General features: G+C 38.9%; 1 protein-coding gene across 1 annotated transcript in view; it reads right to left on the bottom strand.

The window, feature by feature from the left end:
• Positions 1-18,375, bottom strand: part of HS6ST3 (heparan sulfate 6-O-sulfotransferase 3) — a 270,954-nt gene that overhangs the window by 177,602 nt on the left and 74,977 nt on the right. The gene's annotated exons all lie outside the window — the stretch shown is intronic.

The following is an 18,375-nucleotide window of genomic DNA, read 5'->3' as shown; positions in this document are numbered from 1 at the left end:
TGCTCCCAGATGTGGAGTGATTCTTGGCGTGCCTGGCAAAGGGCCAGGATGATCCTGACAGGTCCCTTCCAACTCAGTATATTCTATGATTCTCTAAACACTAAATGCAACATACACAGATTAGGAAAATCATCAGAAATTCTAGAGCAGGTAGATCCAAAGAAGCATTTAGTGAACTTTGGTGCACAAATCAAGAATGTGATGCCACCTCCACTCTTCATCCTCTCCCGGCAACACAGCTCCTAAATTCACTATTCCTACGGTCTTTCAACATACCAGTTTCCTAAGTGTCTTTAGGGTATGTTGTGCGTGGGTTTGGTTGTTTCCAGAACTGAGCAACTGGCTACCCATCTGATTACACCAGATTTGAAGCCAGGAAGCTACAGAAAGCAATGCAAGAGCTCCCTGAGAAGCCAGTCACAACATCTTACCAAGTACCAAATACACATGACCATTCCCAAATTAGAATTAATAATTTTCCTTTTAAAAATGAGCTGCTGGAAGAAAATTGTCCTCACTTACTAGCCTGCCATGCTCACCTCCAGCCACAGGCTGCAGATTTGAAACTCATGCATCATATCACTCTGAGCAGCTCTTCACAACCACACGTTAGCCTGAAAAGGCCAACTTTTCCCAGTACTCTCGAAAATTGGCTTACAGAGCCAAAAACCAGGGAAGAAGGGGGTGTCTTGGGCATGACAGGCTGGGGCAGGGTAGGTCCTGCAAGAGTGATCTGTGAAAGAGAAAGTCAGGAACTGCCCTGTGCTGGTCACAGCCACGCCAGCAGCTGACGAAACAGACCCATCGCCTACCATAACTATTCATCTTATTCTGTGATACTGGGATCAGAGATTACAAGTTAATGTAAATCAGCAATAATTTCCCAATTTATAGCTGGTTTTGCTCATGATAAGGAGGCAAAGGCTCTCCATTAGTGTGTTCATCTGCACCTTGGAGGATGTTCAGCTTCTGTGCTTGCAGAATTGTATGAACATGTAAAATGAGAAGAAAACTTTTTTCAAGGCTTTGATGGATGGCATTAGGTTATGGAGTCAGAACACCAAATTACTGTTAAAAGTGCCATCCATTTCTGAATTAATTTAAATACTCCTGTAAGTTTCTTCATATAAATTACATACTTTTGGATAGTAAGAAATACAGCAACCAGCATGTGGAAGAGTGGCACTCTCCTCACAGTAGAGGAATCTACTATGCTGTAACATGAAAGGTACTGAGGATATCAATTCCTCAGGCTTCAGGGCACAGAGTGAATCTCCATTTAAGATCCATAAGGAACCACAGGGACCCATAACCTTCCACATAACATGTCATACACAAAATTTTCCACTCAGCTACAGCTCTCCACAGCTGGTCTTTCAATTTCATCCTTTCAAGACAAGTTGAAAAATACGAATTCAGTATAATGAAAGCCCAAAGCTCTCCACCTCCTGGTTTAACATTTCTATCAAATAACAAGCACTGTGTTCCTTTCCACATCTTTCTTTCCATAAGTCTTCCACTTCTACATTTCCTCTACACTGTTTTTGAAGCTTTATTTTCCAAACTTTCTTTTCCAATGTATTTGGGTAGAGAGGCTGGAGATTAAACTCCCCTCCTCTCCTAACCATTTTTAACATTGTTCTGACTGGTACTAAGCACAGTACCATCATTTTCAGGCTACTATCACAATGATTTCCAGAACTCTTTTCTGAGTGCTAATGGATAATTTACAGCCCATCGCTGTGTTAGCAGCAATATTTTTATCCCCTTTACGCTACTTTGAATTTATTGCTACAATTTTATTTCTTGCATTATTGCGCAGCCACTGAGTATCATGAGATTCTTCAGTAATTCTTTGGTTTTAATTTAATGCTTTAATTATTTGATTCTACAGAATTATGTCTTTTTTATGACTATTTGTCATTTTTCCATATTTAGAAATATGTTGAATAGCATATATTCAATGAGATGCCAGATAGATCCCAGCCACAATTTCCTGCCAGATTTGTAGTAACCTCTGCCCAACAAAGAAATATCATGTTAACTCTATACACTGTCTCACTGCCAAACTGAGTTTACCAACAAAAGTTAGCTCTACAGACTCCTACTCGATGAAATATCAATGCTATCTTCAACATCCCAAAGCCTCAAAGAAATTAATAACTAGAAAAATGGAAATCAGAATGTTTAAAAGATGAAGGAAGACAAGGGATGACTGTATTCCAGGGATTGCCATGACTCCTCAGAGCTCTTCAGTTGATCCTCTTGCTTTCTCCAAGGGCTTTCTCAAATAGGAGTTAATAGTCCAGAGAGTACCTGTGTGAACAACTGGATACTGCTTTGAGAAAGGGTCAATCTTCATGCTGAAATACTTGGGTTAAACTGGAATGCCATGACTAGCATCTAACCCAGCCACAAGAGCAGTAACTCTCCTCTACTCCTACTCACACAGTCCTCTGGCATCAGTTCTAGCATGTCTTTTCATACACTGATTCAACTCACTAGCCAGAAAGAGGGTTTATTTATTTTGCTAGCCTAGTTTCTTCCCAAGCTGTTGAGTTTTAGGCAAAGCAGCGTGGTGAACATCAGAGACACTGAGTGGAAGCACAGCTCCTACTTCCTTTGATATAAATTCTTCCCATCCCACACTGCCCCATGCCATCAGGGCAAGGGACAGAGCAAGTTGCAAGAGCAAGGCTCTCTCTCCCTCTCCCATGACATATTAGATTTTACCTTCAACTCAAGAGACAAATATACTCATTCAAAACCAAATTTCCTTTTTAAACTGAGTCTTCACTGAATTACCAGAAAATAAATGAGAAATGTTTTTTAAATTGTATTAATAAATACCAAGATCGTATCTAGAATTACTACATCAAATTAGTCATCCCCAAATTATCATTTATTCTTCTAGGAAATACTAAGATTAATTGCCTGTAAATTCCCAAAGACATAGAATACTAATAATATCACTACTAATGCGCATCTACTTTAATTAATCTGTAAACAAGCCACAGGTCTTGAGTCTGAAATGTCCACTCAGTGCTCCAGGGAAAGTCTTACAACGTATTGTGATCAGAATATTATTTTTCTATTGGTATTATAACAATTCTTGGCCATTACTTAATGCCTAAGATCTGGGCATTTCAAAGCCATTGAATTTATACTCATCTGATCATACAATCTCATCATAGTAGGAGTTAGGTGGAGGCAAAGTTTAGAGTGATTAAGGCTGCTAGAAGAAGTAGTTTTTTCACTTGAGTGAATGCATTCAACATCTAATTCCTCTCCAGAACCATCGTATGATGCTTATCAGCTACAATCAAAATATCAAATACCCCAATCCCATCTTAATCACATCCTTACCAGGTGGGACAGACAAATCTGCTCAAAACCAGAGTGACTGTGCTTCAACTTTCTAGTGCAGCTGTCCAAGCATCAGCTGCCTTCTGCTACTCCATGACATTGTGTTAGTCACATTCAGTGGCTGATGCTGCTTCAAAGCATGTGAGTTAAGTAATCACAAATTCATCCTGCTCTCAGCAACCAGGCTCTAGCACAGCTAAATCTCCCAGAAACGTGCAGTCAATTGTTATTAGATTATTAGTGGAGCCTCGCTGACCTTTGCTGTGTTGAAATTAAGCTGCTCAGGGACTGAAATAAGCATCTCATTTAGGTGCACAGTAGTAATTTCATCTTAAAGTATAATGCCTGTAAGCCATTTATATTTTCTAAGATATCTGAGACTGTTACTTAGTAGCTGACATTTCCAAATTACACACTTCCTGAACTATTCCATATGGGGTAAAATGCCATCTAATCCAGCTTTTCATGCTCTTAGCTACATGGAACTTACCTTCCTTAATGTTACAAAACTTTGTGCACATGTTATTCGATCCTCCTTGTAGGGAGTTAAGTGTTTCCCTCAAATGCCTACAACAACTATTTTTTCCACAACAGTAGTGTTCAAAATAAAAATTATTTAACTGCTGAAGCACATTAAGTTGTCTCTCATCTGTGTATATGCAGATTTGCTGGAAGTAGGAATTGTTTACTCTTTTTCTAAAGCCTTTAAATTTGCAGTACGTAGCTTTTAGCACCCCACTGCATCTGATCATCACAGTTTTAGGACTCATTTAATCTGGAGATAACACTTGGTTCCCTATATTGTGTTGACCTATTTAAGCAAAAAAGTTAGAGAAACACAGTTTGACATTTATCTAATTTCTACTAAATTTCTAAAAAAATAGTGTAGAAAATTTCCCGAATCCCTGCAATAGACATTAGGGACTGTATGAAGGGAAAAAAATTGCCTGCTTCACCTATAAAATGACAAAATATTATTACACCACATCAATATAAGACTTGGTCTATGGCCTACCTCCTTGAATTATACCATCATTTTGTGTTTTCATTTTGTGTTGCCAACACTGCTAACCGAGAATCTTTAAAATAAAAAGAGGAGTCTGAGGAATGATGGAACATCTCAGGAAGGCCATCATTATCCAGTTGTGAAATCTCTTTTAGGTATCTGAAGCAGTAAGTTGTAAAGTGAACTCTACTTTGCTCCCCACTTCTCTTCCACAGACAAAAGAGGACATGGAGGCTGTTTTCCTGATGTTTTCTAATGACTGCTTCATGGTCAACAACTGAGCTTCACCAATACTGGAGAGACCACAACAGACTCCTTTACCTCTCATCATGAGGTGTGATGCTGGAAACTCGTAACATGTAAACAGACTGTGCACCACTCAACCAGAACATTACAGTAACATGCCCAAGATCAGTTTTGGACAAATACTCAGATCTTAAAGTCCTTCAACAGAAACAGCTAGGGGTGAAAGAGTAAAGAAAAATACAAATGTTTTTGCTTTTTATAGGAGATCAAAAAGGAAACCTATACAGCTGATACTCCAAGGAACATAAGGAATCTAAGAGGAAAACAAATATCTGTAGCTGCTGCATAACTGGCTTCTCTCTACCAGAAACAACCATGATAACAATGAAAATAAGTCTCATCTACCTTGCTCCCTCCTCCTACACCTCCCAGGAAGGGATTTGATGGGGTGGCATGGACAGCAGAACAATTTTAAAGCCTGGGCTTACATGAACCAGGACCATCTCATCCAGACCTCAACCAGAACAGGAATTGCACCCAGCCATCTCTATACTCTCTATCCACTTGCAACAATCTCTGACATGCAAATGCAGCATCCTGTTGTTCATATTAGCAAGATCAGAAAGTGATTTGCCTGGCAGTCGAGGCTGAAAGAGATGAAACTGCTTTTCTGCTCTTGCAATGAACCCGTCACTAACTCCGAGACTCATGTGACAAGTGGAAAGGGTAGATAGCCAAAAGTTTCAATGGGTATTAAAGTCGGCAGAAAGCCAAGAGCCATGTGTTCCCAAACAAGGGCAGACTGCAGGAAGAAAAAATAAGATCAGGAAGACTAGTGAACTTGAGCTTTGGAAGAGCAGCAAGAGAGTAAAATCAGATCATCTCTGCCTGACACACTCCCTTAATTGAGATTTAGATGTGTGCACAACAGGTGTTGTAGTTATATCTACATGAATTAATAAAGATGCTGTGTGTCATTTGAAGTGGCACTACAGCATCTGTCCCACCTCCTGGCTCAGGCTCGAGAGTGACCTAGAACCATCAGACACACTGGACTGTGGGGAGGAATACTCTCAGCTCTACAGTTTGCTTGGCAGACATTTCCAAGTATCCCTCTTGTTGATAAACCAGCAAAATGTACTTGATGTAAGTAATTAACAATTTCTCCCTGGCGTCTCTGCAGTGTAACTCTAACGCAAAGACCGCAGCAAAAAGATGTCACAGGAACCAACAAATGCTGGAGCGTAAGTAAGTACTATTCAGTACTATTCTCATACTCAACTACAGTCAAACATAGAAATCCATGAAATGCCTATGCCCAAAAGGACAATTCCTACAAATGCATTCCCAGAACCAAGACAGACAGTTTGTGAAGCCTCCAAGGACAGTGAGGCCAATGATGTAGGAAGACACTTCCCTGTAGTCTAGAGATCATGTCTTCATGGTCACTAAACCAACAGCATTGAGCCAAATCTACCCCAGTGTTCTAACAGTTTCTAAAATAATCAGAAACCAAAACTGAAACTTTACCTAGAATACAAGCATAACATTATTTAGGTGGGGAAAGAACTTTAAGACTGAATCCAACTGCAATGATCCTGCACAAAACTGAGAAGTGTCCAAAACCACCTTGAAAGGTTATCAAATCATGCCAAAACTGCAATTCTTTTGGATCCTCCCTTCAACTTTTGCCACTTTTACTTGTTGCCATCAGGGGCAAAGGTAAGGCTGTAAGTACTGAATAAAGAAGGGTTTAATCAAAATTTCTATCCCAGTTCTATGAAGCATTTATTGAACAGCAGCTGTTATTAGCTTTTTATATGAGGAATCCTACAAGCCAGTGGCCAGCCTGAGGTTTGGATTCTATTTTCTAAAAAAATGTAATGAACAAATAAGGTGTGTATCACAAAGCAGTAAGATCAGCCTACATGTTACCTTTTAACCTCCATGCTTTGTATTAATTAGTCAAGACCATGACTTGAGATTTTTCTTCCTATGAGAACCTAAGAAAAGAGTATGAACTACCATTTGCAGAATTAAACCTTTCTGATTAGAAATATCATAGCTACTTTTGTAAATATGCTGCATTCAGATTATGCAAGAACCAACTGATCACTGTGTACACATCATAATACTCAGAAAAACTTTCAAAATGTTGTCCCTCAAAAATAAAAGTTAATTAGTTTCCATCCTTAGATAACCTACCCAGAGAAAAAGAAAAGGTTTAATACATAGCAGAGATTTTCTTCCCTGTTGCAAAAGGAAAGGGAAAGAGAGGATTTTTACCAGCTTGAGCCAGAGAAACTTTATTTATCTTGTTGATAAGTTTAGCATGGCAAAACCCTTATCACTGAAGTGATTGTCCCATCATTGCATCATCATATTCTGAACCAGGCAGAACAGGTAAGAACATGACAGCATTGCAGACAAGCAAAATTTAAATATGCATGAGCTGAATCAAGCACTCATTTACAGGATCACTTGGAAACAATGATCAGTGACACAGATCCCTTGCTTTTTGGGGGTTTTTAAAATTTGAACAAGCTGGATAAAACTTCACATAAAAATATATGTACTTTTCTCCTGTATTAATTTTGAAGGTTGGAAAGAATAAGAAAAATCAGCATTGGTAATCACATGTAAACAGGTCTCACATACTTTTATTTGAACAAAACATAGTTTATTCAAAATACCGCAAACAGCAGGTCTGAGATGGATTAGTGGTAAGTAATCCTCCCAACACTTCCTTGTAACAGCTGATTACACTGTTTGCAAAACTGCAGGAAAGTTGTCCTCTATTTTTCTAAGAAACACTCATTGTAATTTAGTCTGTAACCATCTTAGCAGACTGGGCATCTTATTGCCCTCATTAGAGCTGTCACTAACATCTTACAAGAAGGTTTTTGGCACTTTTTACTCCTTCTGAAGGGACCATCACCTTCAGTTGCTGTGATATCAGAGATGGGCCTGCATTACCCAGCTGATCAAAAAATAAAAGAAAGATTCCAGCATTTATGATTATAGCATATATTATGTTTGTAAGATACCTACAGTGCAGTTATCCTGAGTTGCTTTCTTGGTGAATTTAGTCATTTCAGGAAAAAGCTCAACAGTCTACATTTGTTCATAGCTGTACTGATTCAACAAAACACTAGCAGTGATTTCTTTTATGCTAGTATCAATTTTTTAATCCATAGCATACCTACAGACCTTCAACATGGGGGTCCTGTGAGTCATATAAAAACCTTCAGCAAACTGTGTTGTCTTTGCAATTTTTTTCGCAAAAAGCAGTGCAGTTTGTAAAGACAGGTAAGATACTAAGGTGCAACCTTTTGAGTGATTAAATGCCTCTTCACGAGTCCAATAACCAACTGCAACAATTTTCTGCAGGTTTGCTCAGTCTCTTGTGGTGCAGGTGTAACAGCAATTCTCATTCCATAAGTCTGTGTTATTTATCACTGCTGTCCTTTCTTCCTAAAAGATCTGAAAAGATGAGGGATTTCTGTGATCTCATTGGTACAACCTGTGATTCAAACTTCAGAATGCAGAAAGAAAATTATTTATAATTTTTGCCCTTTTTTCCCCCTAAATCAACATTAAGATTTTTCTACCTCTTTCTAGTCATAAGCCTGTAACACAGTACTAATTTCTCTTGATCTGAATGTTTTTTAGAATAAAAACCTCACTGCTTCACCCCATTTCCTAGCTATAGATACTTTCCTTGGTGCCCTTTTTCATACCCTTTCTAAAGGAACTTCCTTTTTCTCTCTATATCTTCTTCCCAGACAATTTCAAATACAGTTTCTCTCAGTTCTGGGAAATTAGCCCTTTTGATATAAGCTTGTGATTGGTCTTGTGCTCTATTTTCCTACACTAAATATAATAAGATCAGATCTACTGGTCCCTAGGCAACCATCAGCTTCTAATCCAGTGGTTATTTCATCTTTATCTATCAAAACGAAACCCAGAATTGACTTATCATATATTCAATGCAATACTTTTTTGCTTTAGCGAATTATCCTCTATTTTCTAGCAACAATAGCTTGTTTTATGTCCAACTGCAGAAATCTTCCACTAAATGTCTCTTAAATTGAAGTTCCCCCATAACACCAGCATTTTATTAACTGTGAATTACAGAGGTACTTAAAGTAACTTTTCTCTAGTATCATTGGATGCTTGGTACAGATCCCTCTGGCAGCATATTGATCCACACACATTCAACACCTCATGGTAACTTCCTCAGTAACACTCAGAAAGGTAATGAAGTCCTTAAAAAACAGAGTGATACCTGACCTGTTATTCTCTCTATCAATCATACTGTGACTCTAATTCAGTCCAAATGATAACCTGACAGCTATATAAAACTTCTTATCACACCTTTTGCTTCTTAAAACACCTACCATCATTGAACAAGGAACTGAAGATATATTCTCTATAGTATTTGGAGTTCACTGTGACTTTCTTAGATGCAGCAAGTTGCAGTCTGTAAGTATTTGCCTTCCTTACCAACTTCATATAAAAATGGTAACTGAATACTCTCCTGGACACTTGTATGAAGTTTTCAATCAAGGCCATTGATCTTCTTTCTGCAAATTGCAGATCACCTTGTTTCTGTGGCTTTTCGGACTATAGATACAACCCAGGTTTCCACAAAAATGGACTTCCAGGTTTACCTCCCCAGGAGTACCTCCTGCTTAACCACCATAACTTTCTGGAGTAACAAAAGAGGGAATGTATAAAGGGTCCCAAACAAAATATTCAACTCACAGGATTATTCTGGTCTTTTTTTTTTCCTTTCTTTCTTCTTTTTTATATAAAGCATACATTTGTCTTCCTAGGATAATTCCTTTGGGAACTATTAAGAACATGCTTGGTGTACACCTTTGACTTCGTTAAGCATCAGTGACAAAAGATAAGCAATCCACTATTTTTCTAAATCAAATAGGTAATGCTCATTCAAAAAGAGAGATAGTTCAAAATCAAGTCATAATACAGATGTTCATTAAAAAGCATGGGTTTTCTGTTAGTCTTCCCCTATATTTAAACTGAATGTTCATATGCAAACAAATAATCCCTCCTTCTATACAAAACTGTGTTACATAGTTTTATTTAAAAATTAAACTTAAATATTGCCCAGTATCAACTGTTCTGTATTCCTAATTCTTATAAACTACCATTATGGATTTTCTGGAAGTTCAAAATACAGTTGTCCCCAGTTTTAGTAAGGAAATATCTAGCTTGATTCTCAGCTTTTATCTCCTTGACTTTGGTGTTCTCTGAAAGGAAGTTGGCTATTGTCCACCTTAACTCATGCAACATTTTGTTGCTTTAGTTTAATGCAATTGCAAACATGACATGCATTCATAATTAAGCCCAAAGGGTAAGCCGAGAGCCTGAGACATGCTGGAAAATGCTAAAATCAGAGTGGCTAATCTCTTCAAGAGCAGAAAGTGGAAAATATACTACTAATGAAAATAAACCAATAAAAATATCTATTATAGTGCAAACATGCTGTGACATCATTGCCATGACATTGAAAAGTATATAGCCACTTTACTAATGAAATTAAATTATACTGGTTGTAACAGACATGAGTCTACACAGCCTGCTTAATGAGTCTAAATCTAATCAGAGGAACCTGTAATAGTCTGGTCCTGTCTGGACCGACTTGAAAAGCTGGAAGGCTTTCACTGCTACACAGCAATAAATCTTCAAAACCTTGCAACACCACTACTGGCACTTGCTCCTTCCTCTTCACTCAATCCACTGCAAATGTAGTATCTAACATCAACCCAGGAAGCTTTTCCAAAAAATCCCCAAAAACTTCTATAACTGTGAATGCATCTCAGAGACCTTCTTTGGCACTATGACCGCGTCACAGACAAATTACATATAGCAGTCTTTATAGCTCTGGGCTGTGAAAAGGGGGAACTAAGATAGAGTATCTGCATGACTGATTGAAGGGGAGTAATCGTTTGCCTGGAAATTACAGCATCCCAAAAGTAACATGAAGAAATAACCCTAAAGACCAATGCCCAAAAGAAGGATGAGGAAATACCCAAAAAGAACAAAAGATGGGACATGAGACAAAATCATTCAAAGCAGTGTGAGATTCAGAGACTCATGTAATGAGGCCAAGAGACTGGTGATATTTCCTGGCATGGTGGAACAATTTTGTCAGAGGGAAGATCCTCTAAAGACCTGGAAGAACATCAGCCAAAAAAGACTGACAACTGTGCAAAAGCACTGGAACCCTTTTCCTCTTCATTGGACCTGAGACAAAACTCCATGCTGGTCCCTGACTAGGACCATGGTCAGAACAACTTCATGCTGCTCAGTGGTTGAAGCCCAGCCCAACTAGCCTCCATCAGGCAGGAATGGAACAGGAGGGGCAAGGCCCCTCTGGATAGCAGAGTAGGCAGCTGGAATAGCTCTTAGGTAGTGCTACAATCTGTTAATACTTTATGCAGCAGTCTCTTCAGTTTTACCGCTTTGCTAACCTCAGGGACTTTAACCAGCTAATAAGGTGTTTCCATTAAGCAGGGGTTTGCCTCTTTGCGTGGCACTGCCACACGCGCGCTCATTGATCGGCTGTCGCCGCTCCGCTGTGACAAAGCTCAGCAAGGTGCACGGGCAGGAGGTTCCCAAAGCTGCAGGCACCCAAAGCTGCACATCGATCCCGGCACTCCAGTGCCACAGCTGCCCCCTGACAACCTGGGAAAGCACACAGGCAGTGGTGAGACTGCCCCTGCAGTGCACGAATACCTGCATTACTAACTCAGTAGAAAGCAATCTAAACGCTTCTCCGTAATTCCCCCCTCCCCACTGCGCAAAAGACTGTGTTATCAACTGTGTATTTATTTCACAATGTGATGCTTGCACAGATGACCATGGCCACTCTTGAAATACAGCACATTATGCCTTGTTTCCTTCTCATAGAACATAGACAACCAAGAAAAACTGTGCTAATAGGCACCAACAATCATGAATTTTTAAAAAAGGAGACCAAGACAAAACTAAACATCTTTGTATCTGGCCAACTGCAGGAAAAAAAAATTAAAAACACCCACAACCCCACAGAAGAAAATCCTTAGATTTCTCATAGGGCAATGGGTGACTAATTACCAGGAAAGCATTACCAAGCTGAGGAATACTGGAATGGTAACAACTCCAGGGGGAAAAAAAAATATCTTCAATACTCAGTATACCAGAGGATACGGAACAAACTTGAATAGCTTATGGTATCATGAACTTATAAATCCAATGCAGTAAATATATCAAAAGAAATCCTGCCCTTATGAATTATGAAAAAAATCATGTTTTAGTGCAATGGTATAAGCACAATAAGCATTATACTGGATTTTACTGATCATTCTCATCCATGCATGAAGGAAAACAAAAATGGAAGTACATAATTTTGACGAGGGACAGATTCCCAGGAAGAATCTAATCAAAGTGCAATACGCAGAGGAAAGATTTGACAGCAACTGGTATCAGTCTATCCAGGCAATAAAAGGAGAAGAGATTGTAATAAGTGCAAAAAGTCCCTTTTCCCATAACATGTTTCATCTTTTCCCCACTTCTATAGCTCGAGGTCTACAAAATCTACCATTTTACAGCAAACACAAAGGACTTAAGAGCTGTTCTGAGGCTGAAACTAGAAACTGGAAATCCAAAAAGAAGACCAACCCTCGCAGAAGAGCACAACCTTTTATATTGTGAAAACTATGAACTCCAAGAAGCACCAGAGCTGAGTAAGACAGTCTCGATTAAGTAATGAAACACTACCAAAAATGGACAAAAGAAAAAAAAGCTAAAACTACCAGAGACAGCAAACGGGCAGCAAAAGGGCTGATTACATGCATTAACTTAAATTCTAACTGCATTAACTTAAATTCTAAGCTGCCTTAAGAACACCATGAAAGATGACAGAATTATGTCCTCACATGCTAAACCCTGCTTGTGCGAACATCAAACTCCAAACAATCCACTAGTGAGCAGGAATACTAACCTTTATATTTTGATAATAGAGTGAGAAGTCTCATCCTACATATATGTTGATCGATTATTTCAACATTATAAATTTTATATGATTTTCATATATTGTGGAAAATCAGACCCTGACAATGCCTCTTTTGAAAAAATTAATCACTCCAAACAAAATACGTAAGAAAGAAACAGGAATTGTTGATACCTTAAAATACATAGTTTTAGCAAGACTACAGAAAAACATGGAAGGTACTGTCAAACCTGCAGTTCACTGTCCAGTCTGCAGTCTCCACTCTGTGCCTGCTTGCCACAGCAAAAAATCAACAGACATCTCATCTTAAAAATTCTATAACATAAACAAATGCAAGAGGACTGCATGAATACAAGTGTAAAAGGGCAATCAGAAAGGTAAGTTTGACATTTCTGTGCATATTCTTCCCCAGCAACAATGTCAGGCAATAGCTGCAGGCTTTCACACAAGAAACATGACAGCTAGCAAAAATGGAAATACTGCAATTCCACCTAAGTACTATTTGCCTCTCCAGCTTCTTACTAGGCAGCTGAAAGTTGTGTGAGGAACAGCAAAACTGTAAACCTCTGTTTCTGTATTTTTTTTCCAAAGCATAAGGAACAACAATACTAAATAATTCTCAGTGCAACGGTGTTAAGTCAATTACAAGACATCCTATCTTATGCAAATAAACACCAAAGAATTTTCATTCATATTTTAAACTAGGGATTAAGAGAGCAATTTTTCACCCAATCTGTTCATTTAAGAATCTACCAACTAAAGAGATTAACATGCCTTATGGTCACAGAATATGAGACAGCTTTGTGCCTATACCTGCATTAGTTCCATTAATAAATGCAGTCTTAGCATGTACTAACACTTCTGAGCTGTCACCTGTGAAATTTGCAATAAAGAAAACATTCACTTCTCCCTTGTAACATACAGTAACTACAGCAAGGAAAGCCAACTCAAGGGATTTATTTTTAGCAAACTAATCTTTGTGAAAAGGTAGTTCATTTTTCTTTACAAGACTAAATAAAATATGTGAGAGACTATTTAAGTTACACTATTTAAAGTGTGGCTGTATGGTAATGGGCTTATTACCAGTGGCAATCTATGCCACGATTATATAAGATATGTAAGCTACATAAGCAGCATTCTCCACGACTCACAGTAACTGTTGGGTTTTTTCACTTCCCATTCACAAGTTCAAATGGCAAATATGCATCTCAAATTCAGCACAACTTTTTACTGCTTACCATAAACCAGGGGGCTCCATCTACATAAGGGTTATACTACAAATCTAAACTGCATTCCATCTTTTTCCCCCTCTACAGAAAGGTAGCGATTAGAGCAAGATAGTACTAGAAAGGGCAGACAAAGGGCCAACCACTTTGACCATAATAACCTGCAGAATTGCTGGAATCATATGAAGAAGGGATTAAGATACAGCAATGTATCACCTTCAAAACATTCTCCAATGAAGGCATGTTAAAAAATAGAGTCTGACATAGCCATAGCAATTTGTGTATCAAGGAGACCTGATGAAACTTTGCACTGTTGAAAAGCGCATTTGCATGAGAACACACTTTAAAAAAAAAAGTCTAGGGAAAAACATTGTGCCTATTTCATGCCTACAATGAAAGTACACATGAAGTCAATCCAATTTTCATGGCATTCTTTATGTCCTAAAAACTAATTCTTTATTCTGAGTTTTCCTTTTTTGGTATTCTGCCACAACAGCTTTAAACAGAGCACCAGAACATAGCACAAATCCTCACAATAGGATCATGCTTCAGGCATTTTATTCACAAAGATTATTTGCTAAAGCTGAACTCATGCCTGCATTAATTTTTTGTAGAAGTCGAATATATATGCAGCATAACCACATTTCAGTAACATACACGTCTGATCTACAGACTGAACTGCAGGTTGTCTCAGTTCTGAATAAGCCCTTACACAGCCAATGAAACCAGGGGATAATGAGGAAGGTATTCAACCCAACCACAGAGCTTAGGAAGCATTCTCCATGAACCTGGCCATACAGCAGATATGCAGACAGATACATCCAGATACTGCAGATACTTGTGGAGGAAACTACTCTTTACAGTACCTATAACCTGTGAAGGTATTCAGCATGTCATTTTTCCTCTTGATCCTCCCTTACCAGAGTGCTTTTAGCACTACCAGCAAGCCATGAACATGTACTCAATCAACTTACAATCAACAATTTTCATTGTTCGCTCTCCCTTGCCTTCTTGTTCCTGTGCACATTTTCTGTACAGGTGACTTCAAGCATGATACATTCAAACTCTCAGACTGAGATATAAATCGCAAAATTTTTTGGCAAAACAGTGACTAAAGAAACTTATTCAAGTGGAACGCTCCTCAGTACACTAACACACTTCCAGGGCAACTAGAACTCATTTCCATTACAAATGTCCAGCACTATGAGAAAGGACTGCTTTGTACTTATCAGGAATGACAAGGGTTTTTTTTAATAAAGCCATTGATACGCCCTGACCTCCTCTGAAGAACAATCCCAGAGGTAACTCCAGGTTAGCTGGCTCTGCACAGTCTTGGACAAAGCTGCTATCTCACTGAATACTTGCTGGAAGGACACTGCTAAATTTCTGGCTTTTTAGTTATTTCACACTTACAGAAAAGCCACCTGAAAGGCTTGATCCCGGGCAAGTAGGACTGCCTCCCACACAGCATGTGTGACAAGCACGTCAAAGCCCCTGGTTCCACAGGAGGAAGCTTGGGGAAAAGCAGAGACAGATTAATTTTATGACTCCGAAGAGCCCCAAGAGTTGTGCACAGCATCAGGAAGGGACTCGAGGGACACAAAGAGAATTTATCCACAGTGATATAGGAGCAGAGGACAAGGGAAAAGAGACAGAAATCCCTCAGTCTTTTTGTAAAGATGACAACCACCAGGAAGACCATTTTCCTAATTTTGATCTAGGAGAAAAGCTCCCAAAACAATCTACCAAAATGTTTGTCAAGCCCATGAGATGTACCAAAATCAAGTACATTGAATGTGGATTACCGCCCTTCTAGAAGTCAAATCACCTGACAGAAAAGAAGGGATCTTGCACCGCTATGTCAGCTGATGCAAAATTGGACTTGTTGAAAACTGCAGTGATGTGCTTCAGAGTGCCCTGAGCTTTAATGCAGTCAATATTCTTGAAGGATGAGTTCCTCAAGAGAAAAGCTGTCACACTCAGTCTGGGGAGGTGAGAAGCAGAATGTCCCTCAAAACACGTAACAGCCTTTATATCTGCAAGGAAGATCAGGTTGACCTTGGAAAAAGCAAAGGTCCACTATTAAAGCACTTCCTCTATTTCCTGAAAGTGGGATGTCATAACCTGAATACAAAGCCTAGATCTGGGTGTCAGATGTGGGTTTGCCTCTCTTCTAGAGCTGGAAGGTAGGTCCTAATAATCATAAAATGAGCCCTTACAGCTAGAAAAGTAATTTGTGACACAGATTTTGGAGTGACAGAGGCCACAGTTGTAATTACAAATTTCATAATTTACAGAAGAGTAATTAAGTTTGTACATTCATTCAAAAGACAGGAGAAGCATCTATAACATTTTCAGGGAGGCATTTGAAACCTTAGACAAACCTGTCCTTTGTCAAAACAGAGGGACAGGACTAATGCCCCCAACTATTGAGTCTCAGACTGATGGTAATCCAACACAGGGCTTATAACTCAGAGCTCCAAGTGCTTTGTGCAATCTGCACATGGTCTGATCTCATCTCCCTCTTTATCCCTTTCAAACAGCAGTATTGAGATAGATATATTGCTATAGATAGGTAAAACAAAGGTAGGTAGGTAGGTAGGTAGGTAGGTAGATGGATGGATGGATGGATGAATAGATAGATAGATAGATAGATAGATAGATAGATAGATAGATAGATAGAGTTTCTATGTCTTTCTGTTTTGTTCAACAATATTTAATTTAGTCCACCAGTGAGTCCCTTTCAGCCCATGCTTTCACTCATGAAACCATCTACATACTGCTCAACTTGAGGGGCTTCAGTGATTTCCAGGATTTGATCGAAAAGCACACTCCATAATGGGCCAAATCTGGACAAACAGCAGTCTCTCCCATGGAATGTTTTCCACTGCCCCTCAGCAACCATAACCTCTGGAAGAACAGTGACACCTTCTGAACCAATGTTTGGTCCTGTCACCAGGGCAGCTGGATCCCAATATGTAGCAACTTCAGTACAAACTTCAGTAAAAATGTGCACAGGCTACATACCACAGAACCATCTCTTCACAATGTCTCCTTAATAGCTCTGGCAAATTTACAAACCAAATACAGGCAAACCCTCAGTAGGTCTGTGTTGCCCTACTTCCATCAACATCAATGAAGTTATGAAAATTGAAGGCAGCAGAGGATCTTGCATCAGAAAAGTACATTTCATCCTTCTCAAAATCTTGCACTGCAATCTACATGAAACAAATCATCTTTGCATAGCTCAAATGCTAAATATCTGTTTTCCCTTGCTCTGCACTGTACTCTAAAAGACAATGGAAATCACACAGTGCAGATGTTTAGGCAGGAAGACAGACTCTCAGGGGCTCATTCTGATGCTCACTCCAAGCTTTAAATGCTTAACTAAACCTGTCAAAATCCCTTGTTGCCTCATAATCTGAGCACAGAACACCTGGACGCATACAAATTTTCACAACTTCTTGTGTCACAGATCAAAGAGTAAGATGATGAAAGAAAACAATCAAAGGTTTTAACTCTATTTGGATAAAACAAGCATGAACAGTTTGGACTCAGCCACAGTTTCTTTGAACATTAAGAACTATATCTGGCAAGGAATTTGAGAGTTAATTTCACATTGCAGAACAGGAAAGAAAAAAAACCCCACAACTTAACTTTTCCTATTGAAAAGCAAAAGCTGGTCTGTACTTAAGCAAAGAAGACATAAATTTATGGGGCTGAATTATCAACCATTCACTTTTACAAGATATTGGAGGACACGGAATCAAAATGGAGCACTCTGTGGATGCTGTTCCTCTAAAAACGCAATAGAGACACTCATAAGGCCAGCAGGGGGATCAAAAGCACCAAAATTATCAATGAAAATGAATCCCAAGTGCTGGAGAAACAGCTCTCCTCTATGCATTGACACACATTTTAGCACAGCAAGTTATAAAAACAGGGTGCTCAGAACATACACATCAGCTGAGTTCAACAGCTTCATAATTTTTTCTTTTCATATTCAACACTGAGGCTGGCTCTCTCTTCACTTTCAAGAACATGGGCAGCCAGTGCCACCTGGACACTTCAACTTGTCCTAGAGTGTGAGTGTGACCTTCTTGGCCAAGTGCTTGCATTCTGAGTTTTGTTTGGAATTTTCTTGCTTTTCCTTTTTCCCTTGTTCCTTAGCTCCTTGTTTTCCTTACAAGTTCTACCAGAACCCTTTCCGTTCCCACCATGACATTTATCTCAGACTGCTCAGTAAAAGACAGTCAGCGAAAAAGAAAGAATGGATGAGCAGAACAAATACTGATTTTATTTAAAATGTATACTTTAAAACTTTGGGGAAAAATATTCTTCCTTTATATATCATTGAGCATGACTAAGTATGATTCAGCTCCAGGTAGAGACACCTAAAATACCTAAACATGGCTGACTTGCTCTTTTATTCAACAGAGATTTAACTGCTACACTCAGAGTACCCTAAAGGAGCAATTTGGCTCTCCTGTGACAGACACCTAAGACTAAGA

The sequence above is a fragment of the Cinclus cinclus genome, chromosome 2 (genome assembly GCF_963662255.1).
Source record: "Cinclus cinclus chromosome 2, bCinCin1.1, whole genome shotgun sequence".
In the NCBI taxonomy this organism is placed as follows: Eukaryota; Metazoa; Chordata; class Aves; order Passeriformes; family Cinclidae; genus Cinclus; species Cinclus cinclus.
Note: the sequence above shows the minus strand (reverse complement) of the source record. Positions and strands in the feature narration are given on the sequence as shown.